General features: G+C 40.9%; 1 protein-coding gene across 1 annotated transcript in view; it reads right to left on the bottom strand.

Annotated features, from left to right (window-relative positions):
* LOC134815863 (protein PAT1 homolog 1-like) overlaps positions 1-10,580 on the bottom strand; it is a 29,111-nt gene extending 18,531 nt beyond the window's left edge. The window contains exon 1 of the mRNA XM_063824450.1: positions 10,554-10,580. The gene's annotated coding sequence lies outside the window, so the exon portion shown is untranslated. The remainder of the gene's footprint in view (positions 1-10,553) is intronic.
* Between the last annotated feature and the right edge of the window lie 5,560 nt (positions 10,581-16,140).

Genomic DNA, 16,140 nt, shown 5'->3' with positions numbered 1-16,140 from the left:
TAAAGGTTTCATAATGAATCAGAGTTAGTAAGATCTATTTTAATATTATATGTACATAGATTCAAAGACCTTTTCTCCAGGCAGGCATAGCCCTGTGAGGCATTCCACGACTACCAACCACTGGATTGTTCGAAGACGACTTATCTTTTTCCCGATTTATCTGAACTTTAGTTTTTTGAAGCAAACGAGAAGGATCACGCTTGGCATTTACTTTCGGTTTCATCTTCTCAAGTTTCTGCTGCTGTTCAAACTCGGCAATTATCATCTCCTGTTTCTGCTGCTGCTTCTTTTCAACTAGTTTCATATTTTTCTCATGCAACCTCAGCAGATCGGAGCTGGACACACTCGACTGTGCCCTCTCACTCATCAACCTATCGTGTTTGTTAGCAGCTTTCTGTTCCTCTTCTAATTTCATCCTTTGTCTATAAGCTTCCACCTTTTCTTTTTGTTTGAGAACATATTGTTGGCGTTTAGCTTCTTTTTCCTCTGCGGCTATCTTAGCTTTAAGTGCTTCTTCCTCAGCCATCACACGTTTAAGCTCTTTTTGCACTTTGTAGGCATTCAAATAGGCAAGTCTCTCCTGACGCTCTTTTTCATGAAGCTCCTTTTTTTGGGACTTCATTTTTTCCAAAGTAACATTTTTGTTAATATTCTGCTTCTTTTGTGTAACCTTGGAATTTTTCGCGTTTCGCCATTCCTCCAGTGCATCTCGTTTTGCTCTTTCCAAAGACTTAAATTTTCTGAACCAACTTATTTGATTCCCAATCTGATCATAAGACTTGAAAGGGAGAGCTGGGCTCATCTTGTCCAGCATTTCTTCATCAGATGAAGATGAATTATATATCTTCACGAATAGTTGATGTTCAAATTCTCCCCATCCATTTGTTGGCCCATGAGTGGAACTATATTTATCAAACTCAACTATCGCAGGATGGAGGTTATGTTGGTTGGTTGTTTGAGTGCGTGAATTTACTGAGGTAAATCGCTGAGGGACACTAAGTGGCTTCTCAAATTTGTGAAGCTCATTATCAAACGATGCAAGCTCAGCAGATAAAGCAGATTCTGACACAATCAAACTGTCATAGATAGATTTCTGATATCCTTTCATAGTCGAAATTTGTGATTCTATTAACTCCATGACTTTCTTTATTTGCTGGATCTTGTCCTGTTTTGGCTGCACCAATTCAGTTTTGAACACAACAATATAATCATTAGCTTTCTGCAGGTCTCGCTCAAATTTCTTAACCTCAGTTTGCTGCTCTTTCAGATATGTAGCAGACGATTCTGCAAGTTTACACTTGTAAGATGAGTTATGTTGAGTGTTCTTATTGAGAAATACTGAGACATCTTTTTCCACAGCAAATTCATTTCTTTTGAACAAAGCTAGCTTCTCGAAGAACTCAGCATTCGACATCATTGTGAAATAAGCATTGAATACCTGTTAATGTATACTGATAATGATTTGTAATCATTAATTGTTAGTAACTGGCGAATAAAAACTGCAATGCTTTAACAAGAAATCATTTACCAGTGTAATCTGAATTCATGATTTCTCAATTCTCATTAAAAGGTTTTTCCAAGACAGAATAATTTTGAGCATGACAATTTATAAAAGCACATGTGGAAAATTTCCCGCACAATAAATTAAAACAAATGATCCTCCTACATCCAGAAAGTTTTAAATTTCCTCGCAGTCCAATGTCCACCCCCTCTACTCCCTTCAAAGGCTTCTTATGCTCTGCAAAAAAATATCAGGTCTTCTAAAAATTTCTTCTGGCATGACATTTTTTCTCAAGTCCAAAATGTTCTTGCAGTCAGACTGCCAGGTTTCTGGGTGTGGGATGATCATCAAGCAAATCATGATTTGGGCATAGAATCAAAAAATCAATCGAAATATTAAGAGACAAACTAAACAGAAAATTAAAAATCTAGAAACTTGTTGGGTTTCCAAGCTGTCATATTTTGAGACGGAGTGAAACATTCAGTCTAGGAAGAACCAATAATGGCAGTCATTTTTAAATGTCATGTAGTATGATAGTGTTGTACAATTCTATGTCAAATAATGAGCAGCTTGCTTGAAATATTTGCAATTTCTGAAATATTTGCAAACTTGATTCAGATATAAGTTGACAAATACTAAGGAATTTAGGAATGTAATTCTTGCCACTTAGGCCTTGTCAAACTCCACAAAAGTTTCAAAAACTAAGTTAATTGGTAAAAATTAGGCACTTTTAGATGATTTTTAAATTTGCCATCAAGATCTAGTGTTTTTAGGTAATTATAAAAACTTGCCATTAAATTTCCACTTCAGAATCAAGCGTTCCTGAGATCCGACCCCCCCCCCCCCCCCCCCCCCCTTTATATTTGGTTTGCAGTCTTGGTGTTTGCTTGAAATTTGGGCATAGCTCCCACAGGGGCCCTGTAGGCTGACAGTTTGTTTACAGCAGTTTAACTGTTTAAGGTTCATTATATATGGATATGATTGATCAGCTCGGGGGATTGCACGCTTAGTACTGTACGCGACGTTGGGGTGTGGTGTGGGTCATATTTTCTTCCAAAACACAGTTAGTACTTTTATACTAAGTGGTGGATCTGCTGCTCATTTCCCAGAAAAACAGTTAGTACATGGTACTAAATAGTGGGTCTTAGGTCAAATATGTCCAAAAACAGTTAGTAAATAAGGGTATTATTTATTAAACAGAATGTGATTGATCTTTTGTATAATTTTAAAAAGTGGCCTTTATTGACTTTTCCACTTGAGAAGGTGCAGTGTTTAATTTATTTTAAAATTTATTTCAACTACTGGTTCTTGGATGATGTGTCATGTAGTACAAACAAATGTTTCAGTACATACCATCACCTGTTACCACCAATATAATGACCTTTTGAAAGGCTGTGTCCATGCGAGTCGTATACACTGGGTCACCTCAACGAGGGGAAAACTAAGTACATGGGAATCAATATAAGAGATGATGATAACCCGACTCTGGTTGCTGGGAGCGGGAAGACCATCAAGAAAGTCAATGACTTTCAGAGGCAGCTCGTGGGAGCTGGCTGGCAGTTTTGTTGGGAGTCTAATCGATGGACTGGGGGGGGGGGGAGGGGGGCTTGGGAGCCGGCTCAAGCTGATCCCTCCAAACTACCGATTACATTACACACAGGGCCTTGTAAATGTAATGTGTAACACTTTACAGGCGACAGCAAACAAAAACAAATACTTATAACTTGGGTGAAACAGGACACCACACGTGTACGATCTCAGCCGCGCAGTATCATATAGCAGTCAAATTGCAAAGGGTCCTGGACCCCCAAATCGAGGCAAATCATAATAGATTACCTGTAGTGGGATGCACACGATGTGCTTTGTAACGTTTACAATTAACTATGTGTTAAAACTGCGCGGCTGAGTAGTCCAGAAGTAGGATTGGACTCCCTACAACACAAAATTTCACGAAGATCATGCGTGCGCTTACATTAAAACGTATGATAGTAAATGAAGACCTTTATATTGCGATTTGTTATTTCCTAACACTTTTACTAATTACTATTTCTATTTTAAGCACCAGCCACCAGATAATAATTTTAAGGCGTCCACGGACGCCTGGACGCCCTCAATAGCCGCCTCTGATGACTTTGTATATTTGGGTTACAGTAGAATGAAGAGCTTGGAGAAGGACTTCGAAGTGAGAAAAGCTAAGGCATGGGGAGCGTGTCACCAGATGAAGCTTGTATGGAAGTCGGATATGCGTAGAGATCTCAAGATACGACTGTTCTTGGCTACAGTTGAGTCCATCCTTTTATATGGTTCGGAAACATGGACTGTCAGCCAGACCCTCGCAAAACGTACTGATGGATGTTATACGAGAATGCTGAGGATGGCACTTAACATCAACTTCTCTTCTGGGAACCCCTTCAAGGACATCGTCGAAGGGGAAGATCACACCTCACATGTATTGACATCCTTCGGAAGGACACAGGGCTTGACGACTGCAAGGAGATTAACAAACTCATGCTGGATAGACAGATTTGGAAAAAACTATCTCTGTTCGGACGTTGAAGCCGCCCTAAGTTGAGTAAGTAAGTCAAGCCTGCTCCAGCAATAATTGAAGTAATTAAAGTTAGCAAAGTTTTGTGCAAGCCCAATCATATCAGAATTAAATTACTTCAAGGCATGTTTGCTATTTCAAGTTTTAAAACTGATGATTTGAAACTTTCTAGGCAATTCAGACCTCAAATTTGAGACCATGTATCATAGCAATGAAACATAAATTAGCAATATTTTTAATGCATTAAAGCCTCTGATGATAATAATAATAATAATTCTATACAGTTACATAATTGAAACAATTATGGCCCCTTATTGTGGACAGAGTATGTGTCTTTGATGAAGTGTCCTGGTATAAAACTTATCTGAGCTTGAGTGACTGCATAATTTAAGGATGATGCCTTTGATGCCTCTGATATTGATGCACTTATTGAGGTAAAATAAACCTAGATTTACAGCACCTTGGTTTAATGATAACCCCAATTTAACACTAGAGTAAAGTTAAGTAAATGTGATAACATCAATTCGTACCTGACTTAAAAGCATTAAATTGGGGTTAGTATTAAATCAAGGCGCCATTTTCTGTCCCAAAAATTGTGTTTAACATGTATGATTCCCTTGCCCATGCCGTGAACAGCAGTACCCTAATGCCACCAAGCCCGAAACTAACTTCTTCGAATCGTGTCAAATATGTGCAAAGGATATTGGATATCTACAAACGTTTACATATCCTAGTACATTTAGCTGTTGACTGCACAACAGATTGAAGCTTCTTAAAATGATATAATATTTTTATTATATTGCTGTGTAATTAGTTTAATACTCACAAATATGATAGGAGAACTTGCAGAAGGACTTGCAGAGAAAGAAATTGCAGAAGGACGAACCAGAATTAGAAACAAGGGTCACGACTCACAAGCTGTGATATATGTACTGAGAGTAAGTTGGGTAAAACACAAAATGGAAGAAAACTTTGATTCACATAAAACTATAGTGATTATTCACATTAAAAATGCAGCTACCAACTTGTATTTGCACTTATAATATATAATACTGAGATGGTCTGGATTATGGATTATTTTCCATTTTGAGATTTGGATGGGTCTCCAAAACAAACACAATTACGAACATAAACTATTCTGTCAGACACCGACAAAAAATCAATTGATATAATAGTTATGATCATCACAAATTCAATATAAATTTTTTGGAAAAGTATTCAAACAATATACACATAATATATACACAAATTCAATATAAATTCAATAGAAAACTAAATAATATGATCATCACATGTATGTATTGAGATCACGAATCTGGAGCACAATGTAAGGGACAGATAACATGAGATGTAGTACTCTAACGGTAGGCTCTCACTCAACACTTTACAATACATTTCTGATTTTGTATTGATCAATAAGATAAGCCAGTGGTATTCCCCCTATTTGTTTTATTGATAAATATGAAATAACTACATTGCGTAATATTCCCTCCGCGCGAGTGTATTTATTTCATTTTGCTAACTGCATTGAAAATCGAGTAATAGACTATAAATAATAAATTATAAATAAAACTAGCAAGCCAGGTATTATATATTAACGGGTGATACTCGTAAAATATTTGTTTTTAAATATCGGTGCGCGTCCTGGTAGGTTATTGTCATTTATTGTAGGACCCGCCGCGCACTAGTGCGCGGCTCCCCCTGTATCCGTGTATCGTCAGGACGATACCAGATACACCATATAATAATGAAACGACCGTGGGTGTCGCAACGTGATACAAATAGGTTATAAACCTACAAGCCAGGTAAATCGAAGAATTGATCCTGGATATGACTAAAATAACAAAAGAAATGATGGAAGGCATAAGTCTCTCGATCTGAATTGTCATAAATAAAATCCAAGCCTGAGGTCCCAGTATTCACCTAAACATGTGCTTTCGTGCCAACTTGTTTCACCATTTACTGTTTCACTGCAAGCAGAAGGGCTCTGGAAAGAGCAAGTCCCAGTTGATTGACGATGCGACCCGTTTAGATCGTTGCTTTGTAAAGCACCGATCTAGTCAGGTTCGATGCTAAGCAAGAGTGCTAGTTTGCGCGGCGCGTCGAAGGACGAAGCGGCGAAGTCCTCCAAAAGTCCCAGTAAAATAGGATCGGATTGCGGATCAGCTATTTGTCTAAATAACAGCACTCGTACATTTGACTTTGTAGTGTCATACACTATTCCATTGTCGCTTCACTATAGTTACTGGGCGGCGCTCAGCCTGTCATTCCGCCGAATTTTTATTTGGGCTGAGTGAATTACGACTCCATCGACCTGAAAAAAGTGCGAATGGTCATTGGATGTTAAAGTACGTGACTCGCATTTACGTGATCGTTCACCACCAATTTGCAATTACAGTTAAACGGGTGATACTCGTAAAATATAGCTGTTCCATATATTGGACCGTCGACGAGTTCAACTCGGCGCGCGTCCTGGTAGGTTATAAACCTACAACAATTACAGCCGCGCAAAAGATCACGTGCACGCCAACTACCAATAAGAAAGAAGTGATGTCAGATGTATGCACTACAAGAGCCAAGCGCTGAGTTAGATTGTAAAATCTGATTATTTGATTATAAAATCGCATAAACGCGCCTATTTGTGCGATTTAGAGGGTTCAATTACGCCAGGCTATGTTTATGAACATAATAGCCTGGGGTCCCCAGGTAACATTATAGTCGCTTCATGCACTGTATACGAGTTTCAACGATACAGTCAACCGCGCATTCGTGCGCGGTGGGTCATACAACGTAAGTTTTTTTTTGCTATGTAAAATAAGAAAAGAATATTCAAACAATATACACATAATATAGCAATGGCCAATTGGCTGACTATAAGGTCATGGCCTGAACAAACAATTTTTTTTAAATAGTCAAGTGATGCTAAAGCAGAGCACAAATGTGTAATAAGTTAATAGATTAAAAAACTGATTCATGTGATGCATTCGCAGAGCACAGATAAAAATACTGATTCAATGATTAAAATTATAGCTGTGAGTGTCAATAAATTACTGTGTCGTAAAAAAAGGAACGATGTACACGTGATCTGAAATACCAATATCTCAATATCAAAAGGATAGTGTCTAGAAACATTCATAGTCCATGGTGGCAGGTATCAAGTTAAACGAAGTTACACTGACTGGCAATGTATACGATTGCCGTCTCCCTCTCTCACCCCTGACCGCTATCAGGGTGCTCCTGAGGATTGAGAATCTAATCCTGGTGCGCATGTAACACATAATAGCCGCATAGTCTTCTCCTCTCTTCTGGGATAGTTTTTCAGCGAGTCTCTTGTGGTATCTTGTGGCTTGTGGACCCCATCCGCCATTTGTTGAGTATATAAGTGGAGTAAAGGTGCCTTTTTCCACCTGGATGATTCTGTTGTTGTACTTTTTCATTTTCCTCATTTCATGAGCTTTATAGATCTGTTCCATATCTTTTTTGTCATATGTGGGTGAGTTGGGGTGGGTAACACAGACATCAAAGAATGTTCGTTCAAATGTGCTCCAGAGACCTCGTGAGGATACATCAGGTGCAGCTCTATCAGCATTGGTACCAACAATTTCTTCATTATCAAGGGGTATCAATGCTGGCTCAGTCACTACATCTCTGCATACTTCACGCTGCAGCTCTGCATTTAGATCGCGGATGTTGTTGTGTCTCATAGAAACATAGCCACCTTTCTTGCATATAAGTGTGTGATTCACATTATTTCTATCTCCACAAGCACAGTGAAATGGGGTGTTAGGGATCTCCCAACCATAACGCAAGTACAGAGCATCACGGAACTCAATCTTGTTCAGGGAGTAGCCAAATCTCTTCAATGGAAGTGCAGTAAGCCAACATCCTGAACCTTTCTCTTTGATGAACTGGAGGGATCTCTTTAGGTTGGGATCTCTTACACTGTCCTCTATTGATTTGCTAACCGTAAATAAGTGTTTCTCCTTGATTGCCTTGAGACTTTTTATAGTGTCATTTTGAATTGACATGTTGTAATGTTCAAGGGTGTTTTGCTGGTTGATAATCAGGTCTGTGAGGTCTTTTGTGATGGTGACTGAGGCTGTGAATTCTCTATTGCAGTTTTCAACTGGGTTGGAGATACCTAGGCCACCATGTCTGACTGGCAATGCAAATATGGAGCGGTCCAAGTCTGATACGTTCTTACCCAAGATTGCTGGAATAAAATCTGTTCTGATGCAATCCTCCAATGGTTGAAACAAGTGACTTATACCCGGGATGGTCCTCTGAATGAACGTCCACCGGTGACAAATTCCCTTAGTATATGCAGTCAAAGCAGCTTGGGGCTCCTCAATAGCAATTGATGACAACAGCTTGATGTCCTGACACCATTTATGGACTTTATCTGAGACATATTTGTTCTTAAAAACTTCGCTGCCAATTGCTGCACCCAAATGGCGTTCTCCTTCAGACTCGATTTTAATACCAGTGCCTGAGAATACTTTCTGCGCAAGATCTAGGTCCTCGCTATTCTTCACAATCAGGACGGTCTTACTGGCTTTTGGGTAATATCCATACTTTGGTCCTTGCTCCAGCAGCGTATCCCACCATATCTTAATACCTTCAATCTTTCCACCAACACTACTGTCATCTGCATACCAAGACTGTTTGCAAACACTGGGCTTGGAGGCTGTGGCAAGGTCATCTACTAGAGGCTTGATCCCTAACGCATAGAATGCCATTGCTGCTACATCTCCCTGAGTTGAACCTTCCTCAGACTTAAGTTGGTAGTGGTCCTCGGTAGTATTAATGATCAGGTCTGCTGGCTTTTGGTAGTGGTTCTTTAGATACTGATAGAGCGGAGGACAGATCTCATGAACATTGTGAAGGGCTGCTTCTCTATTAAGACGATTGAACGCATTATCAGCGTCAACCTGTAGTATTGCTTCAGTGTCACTGTCTTCCCAGATCTGTCTCATTGCATGAATGGAAGCCTCTATTCCTGATTTGAGCCCTGCACATGTCTGCAGTGGGCCAGCAGCATATTGTATATCAGTTTTGAAAGACATTATAACTGCTTTTCCAATGATTCTGCGCAATATCTCGCCGATTCCAATTGGTCTTACACCAGGTTTCCCGTTCTTATCCTGGCCTTTATCAAGAGGGATTAATCTGCATGCAGTGAACTCTTTCAGACAGCTATGATGGATATCTTCTCTACAAAGGCGCCTTGCAACAATTGCTATAGACTCAGCAAGTGTCACTGATGCTTTGCCAAATGATTTGCTGCAGATGATATGCTTCCACAAATCTGAGTCCGTTAGTGTTGGGCCGCCTGATCCATCCAAATATAAACAAGCCCTCTTGACAGTCTCTGCGTCAATCCTCTCAAATATCACTTCCTGAGGTGGAGGAGTACTGTGAGGGTGCAGAACAACTGGATCTGCTTTAACAGCTGGAGGGTGTTTCTCCCCAAGGACCTGTTTAATGTTTGCTGTTAGGCTGTGAACTCCTAAGGTGTCATTGGAACTGTCAACATATTTGGTGGCTTGTTTAACTTTCCCAAGGAGCATTAGTCGGCAGAAACTCTTCTTCCTGGATTCCTCGCTGATTTTTTGTTGCTGCACCAAGGCTTTCTGAATACTCCTGCACTCCATCATTAGATCGTCAAGTTCTCCATTTTTCCATTTAACCAAACGCTTGGTGAGATATGTTACATGGTCTCTTGCTTTTGACTTGCTTGACGGTTTTTGCAACATGATTGGCAAAAAGATATGAACCAGTGCGAACGATAGCCTTTCCCACTTGGTAGCATCTGCAAATAAGAGGATGAGCCGAGTCAGTTCTTTTATAAAGTCGCTACCTGATTTACCTCTGGGAACTAGGAAAAGATTCTTTCTCCATGTCACCATCTCTTGATAAACAGCTTGGACTTTCTCAGCTATCAACTCTTCACCAACCATTGAGCCCCAATTAATTTTGTTTGCTTTCACTGCTTGACAAGTATCACAAAACCATATCTCTTCATTATCCATCTCAGCGTACTCGGTTTCACTGATAAACAAACAAGGTGCATGGAACCATTCTTCACAGCCATCACAACCCAATGCCTTATCCGAATCCCCCACAACACTCCTACATACGGGACAGTTATAACAGATATCATTTTCCTCGTCAGGAGCATCAATGATCTGCTGGTTCTCTACATTATCCCTACATTTCTGACAAACCCACCGTTCACTGTCCACTGGTGCAGACTTGCCAAGACATTTAGGATGGAAAAATGTCTTACAGGAATCACATTGAATGCTACAAGGTTCTGATATAAGATCTTTGGGACAGATTCCACATAACAGAGAAACAACAGGTGTAACATAAGCAATACCTTCAGAAGACAGGTGTTGAGATGTCTCCGGATCACAGGTGTCTGGTAGCTGTACACTCTCTGTTTCTGCTGTCTTGTCTTCACCGCTGTTTGTTATCATCGTAGCGGACTTTCCATTGTCATACCTCAAATTATTTGTTATATAGTAGTGTTGAAAGTATTAAAACGTAAGACAACGTCAATCACGGTGGGCATCGTCCATCAAATAAACATAAAACAAAACACCATTTTATTGTTTATGGGCTGCGCGTATCAGGCTATTATATCAAAACACGATTTCAAAAAGTTTTTAGGGCTCGCATACAACGTATGACAACATTCAAGGTTAGCTTTGGATTGGTAACAACTGAGCACCATCATATCCAGTAAAAGTATTTTTCCGAAATATATTACTTAACCGATGCAAAAAGCTGCGAAGTAGCTTTTTTAAAATCTTTTTAAGCAATACATAATCGAATTAATACTATTTCAGAATAAGTGCAGTTTATATCTCCGCCAAAAGCACACTCCCCAAATTGTGCGCATTACTGTAACTTCTTTCAAACTTCATGAATTGAGATGAATTATTTACTGACGTATTTCTTCATAAAAAGCACAATGGCGTAGGATCCTTTTGTCGCTTGTACCGTAAGCCACAGCAGAAAGACATCACACTTCACAAGAATTCATGTCACCCAGAATCTGTGAAGACGAACACCGTGATCAACCTGTATAAAGAAGCGGACAAGATCTCGTCAGGACCTCAGGAGAGAGAACATTCATACAGCATTTTAGACCGTCTCATGACTAGAAACGGGTATCAAACACCCAGAAATTATTCCAACAGACGTCGTAGTAGTATTAGTAATAGAAATAGGGAGGATAACAGAACAGTGCTTAAGTTAGATTTTATCTCAGACAGTATCAGTAACAGAATTAGGAATCATATTAAACAGAACAATTTACCTATCAAAGTTATATTTTCCCCAGCTAGAAAACTAAGAAATATTGTGTGCAATAACAGACCGTATGATAAGAGAACCTGTATTATTAACTCCTGTAAAATTTGTCCTTTATTAATAACTGAAAATAAAGATTGTGAGGTGAAGAACGTTGTGTATAAGATTACCTGTAAAATCTGTAATAATATTTATATTGGTGAGACGTGCAGGAGGGCACATGATAGGCTCGGAGAGCACCTAAGATATGCTAAATTGCCTTTAACTCCTTCTAACACAAGTCAAGCTTTTGCTATTCATTACTACAGTTTACATAGGGGGTCAGAACCCAATTTAGAATTTGAGATTTTAAAAACAGAAAGCAACACAGCTAGAAGAAAGATTGCAGAAGCAATGCTTATTTTGAAGTTCAAACCTAACATTAACAAGAGAGATGAGTTAGAAACCATCAAGCGTTTTTTAGTAACAAGTACATAATAAACAGGGTGTAACATATTTTATACTTTACAGACAGGGGATTTTTTTTTTTTTTTTTTTTTTTTTTAAGAGAGGCTGGGCCAAGATAGCCCACGAGAGGATAGCATTGAGATGCTCTGCCTACCTCTGGGGTGTGGCAACCTTGGGGAAGGTTGCCGGTGAAATCAGAGTGATTGGTGGAGGATGGTGTAAGATGTTATTAAATGAGTCAAAATGATACGCTTAATGCCAGCTGGGTTTGGAAAAGTAAAACGAGACGAGACAGCATATGAAATAATACTTTAAGTCACCCCGGTCTGATCCAGCTCCTCCGGCACAATTAAGCGTTTGGTGCGGTTTGCGAAATTGACAATTGTGGTGATGTGTTGGTTGTCGAATATGTCATTGACAGAGAGGTAGTAGTCCTGGAAATATTGACCTCTAATTTGGGCAATAGCCGGACACTGTCCAAGAAAGTGTGAGACAGTTTCCTCTCCGTCGCCGCACATAGGACAAGCACTGGTGTTTGATTTGCAAATGGTGTGAAGGTGTTTGTTTAAGCCGCAGTGACCCGTGATGAGGTGAACTGCAGTTCTGTAATCTTGTCTGTTTTTGCTGAGTGTAGTGTTGAGGTTTTTGATGATTTTGGTATGCTTGTGGCCGAGTGTCAGTTTGGTGTGTCTGGGACCGTCAGTTAACCAAGTTTCCTGATTCAGTCTGTTGACTTTGTTGTCGATTTGACGCTTGATGTAGGATTGAGGAATTGGACACTTCAAAGTGGATTCACTGATTGTACCAAGCTTGGCCAGCTCATCTGCTTTTTCGTTCCCCCACAATCCGATGTGTGCTGCAATCCATCGTATCTCTAGCGTGTTGTTGGATCCGAGTGCATTAAGAGAGTCGTAACAGTCTCTTGTAGTTCTACTCCGCGTTGAAAGCGCAGAGATAGCTTGTATAGATGAGAGACTGTCAGACCATATGATGATGTGTGTGTTGGTATAGGTAGAGAGATATTTGCAAGCTTCAATGATGGCGGTGAGCTCTGTTTGGTAAACAGTGCAATAATCAGGGAGCTTGAATGATCTTTCTTCAAGGGTGGTGTTATTGTTGTCAGTTGTGATGATATAGCCAGCCCCGCATCCTGAGTCTGTGAGTGACCCGTCAGTGTAGCAGGTGATCGTTTCACTGGTAATGTTGTCAATGGTGTTTTGAAGTGAATTTCTATATTCAGTGTTATCGGCTCCAGGAGTTGTGACGGTGAAGTGCCGTCCCAGCATCATGGTTGGTGTTGTTAGGTCTCTCGTTGCTCTAGGTGGGATAATGAGGTCTGCCATGAATTGTTTGTTGATAGTGGTATGATTTTTGATAGTTCCCTTCCTGAAGGCGATAGTTTCAAGAGTGAGGCTGCCATAAGCTTGTAGCCTGGCCGCACCCTTTGCTGCTTCGCCTTGCAGGAACAGTATGATGTCAGAAGTTTCGGTGAGGTGATTCAATGCGATAAAAGGTGTGCTTGGCATGGCACCAGACATCATTCTGAGTGCCAATGCCTGCACACGTTTGAGTTTCTTCGCGTTATAGTCCGTTTGAGTGGCCCTGATCCATATACTACAGCAGTAGGATAGGATTGGACGGATGACAGCCGTGTACATCCATTTGCATGTTTTAGGGCTCATACCCCATGTGGGGCCGACAGCTCTTCGACATTGCATGAGGGATGCCGTGGCTTTTTTGGTGGTGTTGATGATATGTTCATTGAAATTGAGTTTGCTGTCCAAGGTGACTCCTAGAAATTTAGCAGACTTGGAAAGACCTATAATGTTGTTGCCAACTGTTATAGGTCTTAGAGTCCACTTACTATTCCAGGTAAACATGACTATCTGAGTTTTAAGGGCGCTAATAGATAGCTCTTTGGTTCTGCACCAATTTTCTATCGTTTTAATAGTTTTGCATGTTCGGTCCCAGATGATGTCTAAATCATCCCCTTCCGCTAGAGACAACAGATCATCCGCAAAGGCTTGCAGGTAACCCGGGATGTCTTTTGCGGTAAAGGAAAGGAGATCGTCGACTACCAGATTCCAGAGAAAAGGAGAGAGAATGCCTCCTTGGGGGCAACCTCGCCTGATCCGTACCCTTCTCGACTTATCCTTATGATTTAGTGTGATGAATCGATTGGTTACCATGTTGATGATCCACTGTGCAGTAGCCAAGTCCACTTTCGTAGCCTTGACTGCTTCAGAGATAGCCTTGAACGAGACATTGTCGAAGGCGCCCTCTATATCTAGAAAGACACCTAGGACATATCCTTTCTTGGCTATTCTGCGCTCAATGGTGTGAGTAACTTTATGAAGTGCCGCTTCTGTGGAGCAGCCCTTTTTAAAGCCGAATTGTCGTTTGTTGATATCATTAGCTATGTTGAGGTCATGTTGCATATGCCATAAGATCACTTTCTCCTGCAACTTTAACATCACGGGCGAAAGAGTGATCGTTCGAAATGACTTAGCTTTGTTGTAGTCGGTTTTTCCAGGCTTAGGGAGAAAGATTCCAAGAGAGTCCCTCCACAAAGTTGGGATGTGTTGCGTTTCATGGTTTTTTGTCATAATGTTTTTTGTTATGTCTTTGATATGAGCCCAGGCTTTCTGGAATATGATAGGTTTTAGAGTGTCAGGTCCTGCAGCCTTCAAGGGATCGAAGGATAGGAGAGCCTTTTCGATTCTTTCAGGGCTGTAGATTTTGTCTAGTAAGTCTGTGGAGATCGGTAAGGGGCAGAGAGGCGGAACTGGCGGATCAGTAACACTCTCCTTGAAGTGGGTTTGTGTCATGACCTCCAGTGTCTCCTCTGCGTTTTTGGTGAGTTCGCCATTTGGTTTATAAACGGCTTCAAGTTTGTTATTGGTGTCAGTACAGGTTTTCAGAATCTTGTTCATCCTTCCAGATTCCTTAACCGATTCTGTGTCTGCGCAGAATTTCCGCCACGCATTGCGCTGGGAGTTGGACAGGATCTTGTTGTATTGCTTGTTGCTTTCTCTAAGAGCGAGCCACGAAGCATCAGTTTTGATTCGACGAGCTGTGATGAGTTTGCGTCTTATACCCCTCTGTGCTTCCTCAACTTCTCGAGTTAGCCAGGGTGGTTTTCTGACAGCGCTGGAGATGTAAGTAATGGGACATGCCTCCTCAAAGGCAGCTCGGAGAGCAGTATTAATGGTGTTAACTTTGTGATCAATGTCGTGTGGTGTGTTAACGCAGGTGTTGTGGAGATCATTGTTGTTGTAAAGAATCTCGTCAAATTTCGCCCAGTCAGTGTTCTTGACTAGGCGTATTTGTCTTGGTTCTTTTTTGGGACCAGAAGTAATGTCGAACATGATATATCTGTGATCGGAGTTTGAGTAAAGATCACTAACGTGCCAGTTACTGATCAGTTCAGCCCCCAGTTGGTTGGTAATAGTGAGGTCAATGATGGAATTATGACCTCGTGAGTTGAGGAATGTTGGAGTTGAACCTTTGTTGGAACAGGAGAGCCCTAGCGACGAGAGGAAATCAAGTAGTTCCTCTCCTCTTCTATTGCACAACTTGTTACCCCAAAGAGTGTGTTGGGAGTTGGTGTCAGAGCCTATTATGAGTGGTAAATTGTTGTCTATAGCGTATTTGGCTAGAGGTGTGGTTTCGTGGGATGGAGCTGGTCCATTAATATCCATGTACGAAGCTGCCAGAATTACTTCTGTCGAGCTAAGTTGAATCTTAATAGCAACTTGATCCGGGGTTGTGAATTGCGATAGTTCCCAACTTTTTTCAGCTAGGTTTTTGTGTATTACTATGGCGGCACGGGGCCTAATGTCCCCAACTTTGTAATAATACTCGGTTAGTTCTTTGCTTATTGGTGGAATTAGGTGTTTGTTATTAGTGTATGGTTCAGTCGCTAGTACAATAGGATTTTTCCTGCCATGAGTGTTCACCAGCAGGGTTTTCCAAGCGTTGTACTTGCGTTTAAGGTTGATTTGAGTAACAGAGTAATATTCATGATGAGTTTTACCTGTTTTTTTGGTATTGGGGACGTGGCGTGCAGCACCTGCAGTTACCCTCACCGGACGGGTACTAGGACCTTTTGGATTGGGCACTGTGTCGGGGGGCTGGTCGAAGTCGAATAGCAGCAACCAGCGTCTCCGGGAGAAAACTGTGTTTCTCTAAGAATGTCTCACCCGAAGGTGAGACATCCACCCAGATCCGCTGCCTCTGTTTAAACTCCGTCGACGGGCCCCCACCTTCATGTAGCTGCACAGCCACTGCCTCCCAGATGTTGGTGATCTGTATCCTATTCCACGGT

This window comes from Bolinopsis microptera, chromosome 5, assembly GCF_026151205.1.
Source record: "Bolinopsis microptera isolate Bmic1 chromosome 5, MBARI_Bmic_1.0, whole genome shotgun sequence".
NCBI lineage: Eukaryota > Metazoa > Ctenophora > Tentaculata > Lobata > Bolinopsidae > Bolinopsis > Bolinopsis microptera.
Note: the sequence above shows the minus strand (reverse complement) of the source record. Positions and strands in the feature narration are given on the sequence as shown.